This window comes from Vombatus ursinus, unplaced genomic scaffold (assembly GCF_900497805.2).
Source record: "Vombatus ursinus unplaced genomic scaffold, bare-nosed wombat genome assembly UNPS02014810.1, whole genome shotgun sequence".
Taxonomy (NCBI): domain Eukaryota; kingdom Metazoa; phylum Chordata; class Mammalia; order Diprotodontia; family Vombatidae; genus Vombatus; species Vombatus ursinus.
In genome coordinates, this window is record NW_020954588.1 from 16,890,217 (window position 1) to 16,901,855 (window position 11,639).

An 11,639-nucleotide genomic window follows, 5' to 3' on the forward strand; every position below is an offset into this window, starting at 1 on the left:
AAAGAAAGAAAGAAAGAAAGAAAGAAAGAAAGAAAGAAAGAAAGAAAACAGCAACAACAACCAAAAACCAAGGTGTTAAAGCTTTCAGCTGCACTGAATCTTTTCCTGTCCATTCACAAAAGCATAGAATTGATGAGACCTAATGTATTACTTCTTCTTTGGATATTTGCATTGTACTATTCATAAAGGAATGAATCCCTAATTGTGGAATTCGGGGCATACCTCAGCAAGCTGGATCGAGGAGGCATTTGGGGGAGGAGAGGCTTTCTCAATACCCTGAAATCCCTATTTGTAAGCAGCCACCTTCTCTTTATCATCTTGGTACAGGTCGTGCAGCCAAAGTTTCACAAAAATTGTAAAATATTTCGTATGAAGTAGGAGGGAATTCAGAAGTTATAAAATGTACCTGCAAAAAAAATTCATTGTGTCATGAGTCATCAGAAAATTCCCTTCTTCTGCTGGTCTTGGGCAGAGCCTGGCTCTTCCCAACAGAACCAAAGTGCACCTGCCCTACTCCATGGGAGGTGCTTCTGTCTGGGGAAGGGCATTCCCTAGGTCACCTTTGTTACACCAAATTGCACAATTTTTAACTTCATTAATAAATTGAATTTTTTTGCATAATGTTTTGTTCCAAGACTAGTATTTCATCACAAAATAATTCTTTGCAGAGGTCTTCTCATTTTCAGTACATCTTTTAAAAAATAAAATCTCCTTCAAACTGATATAAATATGATTTTGTGCTAATAAATGTGTGGGGTACAGAAACCCTTATCAATGAATCAGAGACTCAGAGATACTAGCAAAAAGAATAATTCATTTATTGGCTTTCTCGAGAAAGGGCTCCCTCAGAGAACCAAAAAAATGGCGCCAACTGAAGAGAGCGGAGGTGTGTTCAGATCAACAGGTTATATAGTTCCTAGCCGCAATCCCTTCCCTAGCTCCCTCCTCAGGGCTCATTAGTGTAAGCTCTGAGGGTACAAACTATTCGTGGCAATCTACCCCAGCAACAGAGAACAAAGACACTTTCACAACTGGCCTGGAGACAAGGAGAGGCAGGAGGTTTTCTTTTTCTTTTTAGAGTAAACAGTTTTAGAAAGGGAGGAGGAGGTCTGATAAAGTACAAGATGTGTTGAAAAGCATGTTTCTTTACAGGGTCAACCGGCTGCAAGTGTTTCAACAGAACAACAAACAATTAACTCCCTGAAGAGGCTTCATTCCTGAGAGATTCTCAGAGATCATCTCTCACATAAATAAGCACAATATGGGGTGCAGCTAGGTGGCACAGTGGATAGAACTCTGGCCTTGGAGTCAGGAGGACCTGAGTTCAAATCCTGCCTCATACACTGAACACTTACTAGCTGTGTGACCCTGGGCAAGTCGCTTAACCCCAATCGCCTCACCAAAAAGCCAAAAAAAAAAAAGATATTGGAGTGATTTGCCATTAAAGGCAGCTAGGTAGTGCAGTGGATAGAACACCTGCCCTGGAATCAGGAGGACCTGAGTTCAAATCCGACCTCAGACACATAACATTTATTAGCTGTGTGACCCTGGGCAAGTCACTTAACCCCACTACCTAGCCAAAAAACAAAATTCTCCTGGGGAAAAAAATAAATAAGCACAATATGGTTTGCTAAACTGGGCAGCTAGGTAGCACAGCAGATAGCAATGGGCCTGGAATCAGGAGGACCTGAGTTCAAATAGGGTTTCAGACACTTTCTAGCTGTGGGACCCAGAGAAAGTAATTTAATCCCATTTGTCTCAGTTTCCTCACCTGTAAAATGAGCTGGAGAAGGAAATGGCAAATCACTCCAGTGTATTTGCCAAAAAAAACTCCAAATGGAGTCATGAAAAATAGGAAACAACAAACTGGAAATGGGAAAGGGAACAGAAAGGGAAAGAGAAGAAAGAGGTTAAGATGGAGAAAAAGAAAGCATAGGCAGGAAAAATGGACCAAGAGAGAGAAATGGGCACATGATGATGGGTCATATAGATTTGAAGAGTGAGGAATGGATCCCTTTAGATCAGTAGAACAAGGTCCTATTGTGATCCTTTCTATAGTCCCTCCAAAAGCCTCCCATCAGCTGTTGAGGGCTTTGGACTGCTCCTGAAATTCTGCAATCTATTTTAAAATAGATTTTTTTACTTACATCTTTTTTTTTGAATTGCCTACACTATCTCCCAAGTCCCTCTTCTTCCTACCTCCCAAAGAGTTATATTTTACAGCAAAGAAGTTTTTCTTTAAAAGGAAGAAAGGGGAAAAATAAGCAAAATCAATAAACACTTCGAAAAACCTGACCTTGTATTCAATGCTTCATACTGGGAGATTCCCTCTGCAGAGGGTGGGGAGAGGGGATATCTTCCCTGAGACCAAGCTAGTTCTTTATAACATCACAACATTCCATTTTCATTGTTTTGCAGTTGTTATTCTTTCCATTGTCATTGTTGTAATCGTTGTGTAAATTGTTTTCCAGGCTTTCTGCAACAACTCTTAACAAAGAGCGACCCAGACTAGTTTGACTAGATCTAGGTCAGTGGAGCAAATCACATGTAAGTAAGATATTAAATCTCACCCTCGGTCATCTTTTGCTCTTACCCAGAAGACCTGCCAGCCCAGGTGATCTATTGCATGTCACCAGTCCATCATTCTGAATGCAAACATTTACTGTAACACAGTAAATTGTCAATAGTGTTATACAGTTAGACAAATTAGAGATTTGGCTCAGTTACTGAGCCTTTTTCAGTCATTGTATCTGTGAAACAAAATAAAACAAAACATTAGTCTGGTTTCTAGTAGTTCTGGCCTGTTTAGCCTCCAGGCTAGCCACCTTACTCTACAATCCAGGTTTCAAGGTGCCTAGTTTCAAGTCAAGCTATTCCTTCTACAAGATCTTGAACCCTAAAATACTTGTCTAATCCACTGGACTTTGCACTCCCATCTTGAATGATTTTCGTGCATTTGTCTCTCTAATCTGAGTTAAATTCCTTCTGCCAATGGCTGCTTTCTACCTACTAGCCATTTAAATCCTCATCCTTTCTTGCTGCTTATTCCAGTACATCTGTTCTCAAACTTTTTGGTCTGAGATTCTTTTACACTCTTAAAAATTATTAAGAACTTCTCCCCTAAGAGCCTTTGTGTATGTGGGTTATAGCCGGGGATATTTACTGTATTACAAATTAGAATGTCTTATAACTATTATGTAAATAGTTTTGACCCCTTGAAAGCAACTTGGAAACCCCCAAGAGGTCCCTGGACCATGCTTTGAGATCAGCTGGTCTAGCACATCCTTCTTCTATTCCATGCATAAGGGAATTTTCTCCAACTACTTTCCTCCTGGCTGTTCACTGACCCTTTTGTTTTATTTCATCCCTTTCTCTAATTTCACACACACACACACACACACACACACACACACACACACGCACACACTATTTAAACTCTAGTGATTGCCTATCAATTCCAGGTTCAAATAAAAATCCTGTCTTTGGAATTCAAAGCTCCTCACAACCCGGCCTCCTCCTGCCTTTACCATCTTCTTACACCTTACCCTCCCACCTCCTCCAACAATATATTCTGCAGTGAAGTGATTTGGACCTCCTTGGTATTCTTCATACAAGACATTCCATCTCCTGACAGTGCATTTTCACTGGCTGTACCCCATGCCTGGAATTATCTTTTTCCTCATCTCCATCTCCTGAATCCCTTGGCTTTCTTCAAGTCCCAGTTAAAATCCCACCTTCTGCAAGAAGCCTTCTCTGCTCCCCCTTGATGTGAATGCCTTCCTTCTGTTGACCTCTATATGCCTTGTTTGTACATAATTGTTTTCATATTATCTCCCCATTAAGCTGTGAACTTCTTGAAAGCAAGAACTATGTTTTCCTTTCTTTGTATTCAAAGGGATTAGTATAGTGCCTGAGAGACATCATAAACTCTTCATAAAGGCTTGTTGATTTGACTCATCTTATTTGACATAGTTTCTGCCTGGATTGCTGGTAGAGTATACTGAATAGGGGCATGAGCTCCTATGTTGGATGGAATTCTAGAGTTGAGTGGAATAGCTGTGTTGCACATATGTTCATATTGTGATTTGACATGTGGTACCATGGATCACTCAGAGCCTGAGGGCTTAGACCAACAAGCCTTTTACTAAAAACACATTCCCATAACCTCAGGTAGAAACAGTTCTCAAAGTGATTAAAAAGCAATTATGGAAATGCTTGTTTTACTCCATAAATTAAAAATAAAACAAATTTAGATGGGACAAAAACAGTTCTGGAATAATAAAAAAACAACAATAACAAATAAAAGCCCAAAGACTTTTATTCATTTTTATTTTTATTGTGGACTGGCAAGCAGTCAACAAAGAGATTCATTTTGGAGGTAGGGAAACTTACTTCATCCTCTTCAATATCCTGGCCCACAACAATACAGGTATCAGAGACAGCATGATCAAAGGCACAGAAATGGAAGATGTTACAATGAAAACAGAGGTGAGAGGATCCAGTTTGACTACACCAGAAGTTCTGTGCCAAGTAATAAGTCTGACAGACATGGTTTCTGGGTAATTAGTCATCAATTTGTTAATTATGGCTAGCAATTAATTAGTAAATTGAGGTCATTGGCTTTCTCTCATAAACCAAAGAGGCCACTGAACATTTAAGTATCTTTGGAGAGTAAGTGTTCCCAATAGGTAGAAATCAACTCTAATTGGTAAACAATTAATGAGGGAATGAATATTGTGATGAGAGGTGACCTTATCCTAATGCGTGGCTAAGGGACCATGATTCTGATCCTGCCATTCTCCTGAAATAAGACTCATCTCACCCAGACCACCCCTGCCTCTGAAATCTAGACAAAGGGATCCACCTCCATCCAGACTTCTTATGTGGTTGAACAATGGGCTTGAATTTACCTAGTTTAGACTCTCTTTACCCTTTAATTGGAAATAAGGTCTCCCAGTTGGGTGGGGTCCCACCCAAGATTGAGTAGAATGTTAACTCTATCTTATCATCAGCTCTGTCCTTCAGAGGCTGCCTTGAGTGAGGAAATAGAAAGAGGAAAAAACCCTGCATTCCCCTCCCCATATTAGTAATTGGTCATTAATAATCATTTCTCTAAGTTCTCAAAATACGACCTGGAAATCTCTGAGACCATCTTGGGGATCCAAGAGGCCAAAACTATTTTCCTAAAAATAGTATGACATTTTAATTTCTAGTATGGTAAATATCCATTTATACAATCCATCTTTAAAGACAAGGTCTTTGGCGTCCTAAGTAATTTTGTAAGAATGTAAAGGAATTCTGAGATCAAAAAGTTTGTGAACCACTGGCCTGGACTATAGTCTAGTAAATGAATAATATGAGACTAGAAGAATCAATTGACATCAGAATGTAAAAGACCTTGAATGCCAGAATCAGAAATTTATGGAAAGACATGAAAAAGAGTCATACAGAATGAGAAGGTGTGATGAGTTGTCCTCTGTGCTATTGAAAGGAATAGCCCCACTGATGTAATAAATACATTGAAGTAATTCATGTAGTAGCCACCTGCCTGTGCATAGGTTCCCAACGTGCCCCTTGGGACACTGGAACATCCAAGGAGGGGCAGCAGTAGCCTCAAGTGTAATGGGAGGGGGTGTTGAATAAAAGTAAGGAGGACTTGGAAGCATAAGGAAAAAAGAGAGAGATGAAAATTTTTAAAAACCATTTGTACGTGTTTATCTATTGTATAACAGAGTTAAAGTCATACTGCTTACATCATTTTCCAAATAAACACACAAAATGCAAGTTATAACCAGCCAGTGGTCAAGTTCAGCAACAGGTCTTAACAAGCAAGTATTGGCAGGTGAGCATGTTGCACATTGGCAGGAAGTCCATCATGCATCAGCAGGAATATGTGCATGTAATGACTTGTTTATAATACAATACTATACAGTTACATGATGCAATATTACATCATCAAAATTTCAGTACAGGGAAAAAAAATCACAAATTTACAATAAATTATTAAATTTAAGATGTGTCTTTTTTTAAAAAATATATTGTTAATTTTTTTGAAATGATGAAATTTTTAAAAACTGTTAAAAGGTTAAAGAAAGTAGATTTCCAGGGGGGGGTGCTGAGTAATTTGTTTTTTTTTAAAGGGGGTGGTAGGCCAAATAAGTTTGGGAACCTCTACTATAGACTAACCAGAAAAAAGGTAAGGGTTCATTACCTAATCCTTATTTTTTTTAAATAGACTTTAGCTATTGCATTTAAATGGAAAGACTTTTTTTTAACATTTGTTCTAATTTTCTGCATTTTTATTTGTCAGATTAATACCACACTCTGCTTTGGAATTCAGATTTTTTTATCCATTCTCTCAAAACCAACTTCAGATAGGAGGAACTCTCTACAAAAATGGTAATATATATACTCTGTGATGTCTGTGACAAATTGGAATGTTTTAGGTTAGTGTTCAAGGTAGTCAACCTCATTTGAGCCTCACAACTTTGTGAGGTAAATACTATAGACAATATTATTATCCCATTTTACAAGTGAGGAAACAAAAGTTGAGAGAGTTTAAGTGAGAGGCAGTCAGTCAACTAGCATTGATTAAGCATCTACTGATATGTACCAGGACTGTGCTAAGCTCTAGGGGTACAAAAAAAGGCAAGCAACAGTCCCTGCTCTCAGGAAGCTGACAGTCTAGTGTTGTGAACAGAGAACCAACCATGAATTCAAAAAGACCTGAGTTCAAGTTCTACTTTTGACACATACCAGCTGTGTGACTAGGCAAATCATGCAACTTCCCTGTGACTCAGGTAACTCTTTAAGACTGTAAGTGGTAAACCAATTATAAATTAACTTTGATGGAAGTTTTCTTGGTGGGAGAGCACCACACTAAAGAATCACAGGTTTGAATGTCCCTCCTGCCCCACTACCCTCAACCCCAAAAAAATGATATAGTCACGGTCACACAACTAGTAACCTCAAGTCTTCCTGAGCTCTAGCAACTGTCTGGATTTTTTCCGTTTCAAACACAGTGTCCCATTTATACAGGTTCTTTACAGTTTACAAAAGACTTTTCTTTCACACACACACACACACACAAAAAAAACTATGAAGCAGAAAATGTAAGAATTATCATTGTAATTTATAGATAAGGAAACAGGTTGGATGTTAGATTAAGAGCTAAAAGGAGCCTCAAAGATTACCTAATCCAATTTGTCATTTCCAGTAGATTATAAACACCTTGAGGGCAGAGATTGTCTTTTGCCTGTTTTTTTATCCCCAGTGATTAGCACAATGCCTGACACATTCTTGTCATTGAGTTCTAGTCGCATCAGATTCTTCCTGACCCCATTTGGAGTTTTATTGGCAAAAATACTGGAGCAGTTTACCATTTTATTCTCCAGCTTATTTCACAGATGAGAAACTGAGGCAACAGGAGTAAATGACTTGCCCAGAGTCACACAGCCATTAAGTGTCTGAAGCTAAATTTGCACTCATGAAGGGGAGTCTTCCTGATTCCAAGCCCAGTGCTCTATCTACTGTGCCACCTAGCTGCCCCTGGCACATATAGTAGATGCTTACTAAATGTTTATTGATTTTACAGATGAGGAAACAGGCTCAGAGAGTGTGCCCCATTCAAAGTGACAGAGACAGAATTCTTCCCCGCTTCTGATAAGAACCCTGTCTTCAGATTCCAAATCCAACTCTCCACTGAAGACGGAATGTAAACTCCTTGAGGGCAGCCAATTGCTTCAATTTTTTTTGTCTTTGGATCCCTAGCATTTGTCACAGTTTCTGGCACATAGTGCCTAAGAAATGTTTATTGAAAAGATGGCATGTGAATGTAATGGAATATAATTGTGTTCTTTCTTTTTTTTTTTTTTGAGGCAATCAGGGTTAAGTGACTTGCCCACGGTCACGCAATCAGGCCCAGAGCTCTATCCACGTGCCACCCAGCTGCCCCGATACGATTGTGTTCTAAGAAACAATGATGGGACAGTTTCAGAGAAACCTGGGGAGACTTGAATGAGCTAATGCAGAGTAAAGTAAGCAGAACCAGGAGAACAAGGTACACAATAACAACATTGTAAAGAAAAACAACTTTGAAAGATGCTAAGAAGTCTGATCTGTGCAATCAATGACCAAATGGGACTCCAGAGAACTCCAGTTGAAGCATACTATCTGCCTCCCTACAAAGAATGAGGCTTTTTGTTTTTGGACGTGGTCAATGTAAGGATGTGTTATGCTTTATTATGCATATTTGTTACAAGGGATTTTTTTTAAGTTATATGAAAGAAATAGGAGAGAGAGAAAATATATTTTGTTAATTAAAAATTTAAATTAAAAAAAGTGCTTGTTGATTGATTGTTAATAGGCTGAGTGATTTAACCCTGGCCCCACAGCTAGTTAAGTGGTAGAAACTGATGCTTGAACGCAGGATTTCTGACCCCCTCCTTAATTTACTGAAGTAATAGCTATCTGATAGCTTAATATATCTGTTATTTTGTTTCCCCAACACAGAATGGGAAATGAGAGGACGTACTGTTCTCAGCCTAAAATTAATTTCAGTGTGATCACATAGACTAAACTTCAGCTTTCCACTGTAAGTATCCACTAAAAAAATTCCATCATAAAATTGAGAGCCAGCTGGTAGCAGAGTTAACTGGAGTTTGTCCAATGACAGACCCCCAAGGACAGCACAGGTCTTCTTTGTGCGAGATGGATTTGGGCTCAGTGCTTTGACCCTCAGGCCAATCACATATAATTCAGAAGTGATTCAGAGAACGTTGGCCTCCTCTTTCCTCAGCTCATCTCCCTCGTGCTATTTGTCTTGGCTTCTTCACAAGGTCATGTGGAAGCTATATGTTTAAACTCTCAAATAGCTGAACTCTCAAAGGCCATGGGGGAACATCATTTTCCATCTGGCAGAGGGAAAAGGGAAAATTTGTGTTGATCTTGCAAATTAATAGGCTATCTCATGGAAATGCAAATAATAACAGACCACCGAGGGTTTGTAGTCTGACCCACCATGGATCAATTTGTCCATAAATTATAGCCAAAAAGAAAAAAAAAGTCAGAATTTATTCAACTAGTTGATGAAGCATAGGGTGAAAATATCATAAGTGGTGCTTTAGGATAGACTTATAGACTAGATCTGTGATTTTTTTGGTACAGAGAACTCTTAAATGGGGAAGGTCCCTCTACCAATGTAGATAACCTTCTTCTCTGAAATTTAAAGTCTAAGAGATAGAAATCAAATGACTTATCCGGGTCACTTATCAGTGATTTATCCAGGGCCACACAATCAGTATGTCAGAGGAGGATCTCAAACCCGTTTTTCCCACCTTCTAGATCAGCTCCCTATGATGAGGACATGAAAACGGTGAGGACTGTGGCACTTCTGTTCCTTAATAACTCATTCACAGAAAGATGTGAAATATTTTGCTCAAAATTTTAATGCAATTTAAAGGAAAATGTATGAAAAGCAACAAGCATTTATTAAGTATCTGCCATACCGGATAGAACACAGGCCCTGGAGTCAACGGGACTTGAGTTCAAATCCTACCTCAAACACTTACTAGCTGTGTGACCTCAAACACTTAACCCTGATTACCTCAAAAAAAAAAAAGTACCTACCATATGCCAAACGCATTACAAATATTATCACATTGGATCCTCACAACAGCCCTGGGAAGTAGGTGCTTTTCTTATGTTCATTTTAGAGTCGAAGAAATTGAGGCAATTAGAGGTAACATGACTTGTCCATGTGACCAATGGCACGGTTCTTGGTACATAGTAAATGCCATATAAATGATTACTCTTAGTAATAGTAAGGGTCTGAGGTCAGATTTGAACTCATGTCTTCCTGACCTCAAAGTCAGCTGGTGGTTCAGTGGATAGAGCGTTGGGCCTGGAGTTAGGAAGACCTGAGTTCAAATCCAACCTCAGACAATTCCTAGACTCTGGACAAGTCACTTGACTTCTGATTGCCTGAGAAAAGGATCCACTGGAGAAGAAAATGGCAAACCACTCCAGTATCTTTGCCAAGAAAACCCCACGGACAGTTGTTCCACAGGGTCATGAACACGGATACAAGTGATCTACTGAAGAACAACTTCCTCACCTGAGACCCAATAGTCTAACCATTGCACCACCTGGCTGCCCCTAGATCAAAATACCCTGAGCCTGTGTTTTGTCCTCTTTCAGGATCTATGTCCTAAAAATTTTCTCTCTGCTTGTACAAGCTGTGCCTCATACCTATTAAAAAAACCTCTCCTTACTTCCCCCTTGAAGAATTCTCAATATCCCTCAAAGTTCAGTTCAACGGCCATTTTTTATATCAGGTCTTTTCCAGCACCCAGAGTTGCTACTAAGTCCCTACTGCCAAACTTCCTTGCATTCATTTTGCATCTACTGCGCACATGTTGTTTCTCCAGTAGAAGAATAGTTCCTTGTAGCTGGGGATGACTTTATTTTTGTCCTTGTATGCCCAGGCCTAGCATAGTACTTGGCACATGGTAGGCACTTCATAAATGCTTGCTGACTGATTTTGATTGGAATGTTACATTCAGATATTTGAATCTCAGCCAGCAAATGGTTTCTCTTCACTTTTTTGTATATTTAGTTAGTAGATGGAGATTGATGTAATTTGTAAGTAGCTAATAAATGGGATCTATCATTTTCTTTCTCTTGATTTTTTTTTAAAGCTACCATTCAATGTTTCACACTAGTTATCTCTCCTTGGTAACTGCCATTGCTCCTTTTCGATCAAGGTGAATTGAAAGTAGAACAACTTCTATGGCCTTCCAGAACTCAGAGCTTTAGGGTTCTTGCAGAACCTCATTTTCCATGGAGTTTCAGGACCTTGATTTTGGCCATACTTTTGTGGTGATTGCAGCCTTTGGAAAACCCCAAAGATGGCCAAAGGTGTGCACTCTATTTGGAAGGAGTGCTGAAAACAGCTTCCTCTATCACCCTTTGGAACTTCTTGACTGTCATGCAACAATATCCCCAGTTAAACATGTCTGCAATAGCTCAAATCTCAGAAGTATTTTTGTTATAGAAGGCTTTATGGTCAGAATCCATCCACTTGCCTCATCTCTACTGGCTCACTACCGAAGATAACAATACTTTGCGTTCTCCTGCCTTGCCCTCAGCAGTACCCTTCCCTTCTTCCACTCTCTAATGCATGACAATTTTAAAAGAAAATCCTCTTTTGTAAAAATCTGGAGAATTATGACATAAAAATGTAATGGTATACCACACTGCTGTAAGAAATAAAGGTGGGGAAAATACGGTTTCAGAGAGACCTGGGAAGATTTGTATGGACTGATGCATAGTAGAATTTGACACTATATGGAGGACAGATTGGAGAAAGGAGAGACTTGAGGCAGGGACACAAATTAGGAGGTTATTATAATAGTAAAAGTGAGGTGATAAGGACCTGACCTAGGGTGGTGGCTGTGTGGAGGGGTAATGGCTGCAAGATATACCACGGATGTTGAATCAATAAGATGGTTTGTTTGGAAGTAATAGTTGAACCCATGGAAAGTGATGAGAGAAGTGGAGGGAGGAGAGGGAGAGGAGAGAAGAGAGAAGAGAAGAAGAGAAGAGAAGAGAAGAGAAGAGAAGAGAAGAGAAGAGAAGAG